Here is a 2,329-nt window from a genome sequence, read left to right as displayed (position 1 = left end):
AACCTTAAGTGAAAAGCCCTAGGTGTGTTGTCTAGGAGAAAACCCTTGCGTTGTGAAATATGATAATCTTGGGTAATGAAACCCTAGCATTGCTTGTTGAAGATGAAAACCCTAGGTTCATTGAAAATCCCTTGGTAAAGCAAGCCCTAATATGCATTGATGAAACCCTAAAATGACCTAAGCAATGAATGCATGAATGAAGCACTAAATGAATATGATAAGTGCATGAAATACTAAGTATTAAAGATGCCCTTACCATAATGGATGAATAACACCTGTGATAAAGACAATGTTAATGGATGAATAACACATAGCATGAAAGTGTCCCTAGCAAGACAATGTGAGAAAGCATATATAAGAAGCACTAACATTGTCCAAGGCATGTTAATATGATGGAAAAACCCTAGCTACAAGTTCAAAACCCTAGAAACAAGTTTTGAACCCTAGCAAAAAGTTTAGAACCCTAAGTGAAAAACCCTAGGTGTAAACCCCATGGTGCATTATCTACAAGAAAACCCTAAGTGAAAAACCCTAGGTGCATTTTCAAGTAGAAAACCCTAAGTGCAAAACCCTAGGTGAAAACCCTTGCATTGTTAAAGATGATACCCCTAGAATTCTTCACATCTCGTGAACTAGAAAAGTTTGAGAGAGAAAGAGAGTAAAGGTTCTTGGTGGAATATTACAGTGGTTATACTTCAGTAAGGGCTATTTTCTTTTATGCAATATCAAACCGCAGATAAAAAATTAAAAATAAAAAGACATAGGAGCAAGGAGAATAATTCTTCACAACTCGTGAACTAGAAAATTTTGAGAGAGAAAGAGAGTACCATATTCTATAGGAGACTTCCAACTGGTTTGAAAACAAGACTTCTGAAAAGTACCTAAATTTTGGACTATAGTATTCCTTTGCAATTTTGACTTGTGTCTCTAAATTTTCAGGTTGTGGTATCCCTCTGCAACCTAGGCTATCTCAGCGCACATGGGTCTTGGAAATTTTATGATAGATATAAAAATGGAGTAGTAAATTGTTGGAAACCTTGATTGGAAATGTGAAGAAGTATTTAAGGCATTCTAAGGTCTCTTTTTGTAACATCTTTTGAAATACTTTTGGAGTCCTCGCTATTTGTTAATAAAAATATTTATTTTGTTGTTCATTTTTGGGTTCTGTTTAAAGTGATATCAACTAGTAAAATAACATTTGTAAAAGGAAATATTGATTCAACCTCCACCCCTCTCAGTATTTCCAATATATGGACAAAATTGATCTGTCATAAAAATGACAAAACTGAACTTAAATGAACTGTTAGACACAATTCAACTGTAATAAAAAAGACATATCTGAATTGTAATCACAATGTAATTCCATTTAATAGCATTGACTTAAAAATACATTCCTTACATACACGTTGTGTTGATATATCAAAAAGGTATTGTTGACGGTGTTGGACCCACCAACATTCACGGAATCTCCCTGATATGAAGTCCCAACTAGACCTCACACTGTTTGGAGTAGGAGTCCCATCTGTGAGTAGTAATGCTATGCCTCGACTGTGAAAACGCATAGAGGGAAGTATGATAACATTAGGTGAGAGCAAGTGTGTGACCCTACAGAGAGTCAAGTGCAATGCATGAGGTTCCAACACATGAAGGGAAAAGGAAGTGTGCCCCTTGGAAGCCTGTAATAGTATGCAACTTGAAAGGAACACACAACTGTAATGACATCACAAGCTAAGATGTAGAATATTCCACAAGTTAAAGTGATGAATTAATACCACAACAAACATTCAACAAGATTCATACAAATGCAAACAAAATAGTTCAAAATCATAAGCGTAAGTTAAGTAAAATACATTGCAAATACAACAAGAATATTCCTACTATATTCACAACATATGCATGAAAACATGTTGGCTCCGATATTATTATTATAAGTGAAAGTTTCATTCATAAATACACCACTGATGGACCACTAGCCCCAATAGTGGACCATTAAAGTCAAGAACACCTACTCCTCTAAAGAAGTATATTCGCTCTATGCTATAGACAAGCCATGGCTCTTCACAATGCTCCCGCGCTTCTTCTAAGCCTAAGCCTAGAAAAAATATTGGCTCCCAAAAGCCTTTTACATGAGTTATGAGGTTATATTTATAATAAGAAGGTGTGGCTCTTTAACTCCCCTTTGTGACCTTTGGACTACCCTCATGACTCTTCAACTTCTCTATAAATATGGCTCATTGCAATATATGATGACTCTTCATATTCCAATATTGACACTTGAAATTTCACTTACAAAATAATTACAAATAATATTACATTTTATGCGTGTACC

This window comes from Pinus tabuliformis, chromosome 5_2 (assembly GCF_031772625.1).
Source record: "Pinus tabuliformis cultivar Carrire ecotype Pingquan chromosome 5_2, CPIR1, whole genome shotgun sequence".
Taxonomy (NCBI): Eukaryota; Viridiplantae; Streptophyta; class Pinopsida; order Pinales; family Pinaceae; genus Pinus; species Pinus tabuliformis.
This window is presented reverse-complemented; position numbering follows the sequence as displayed.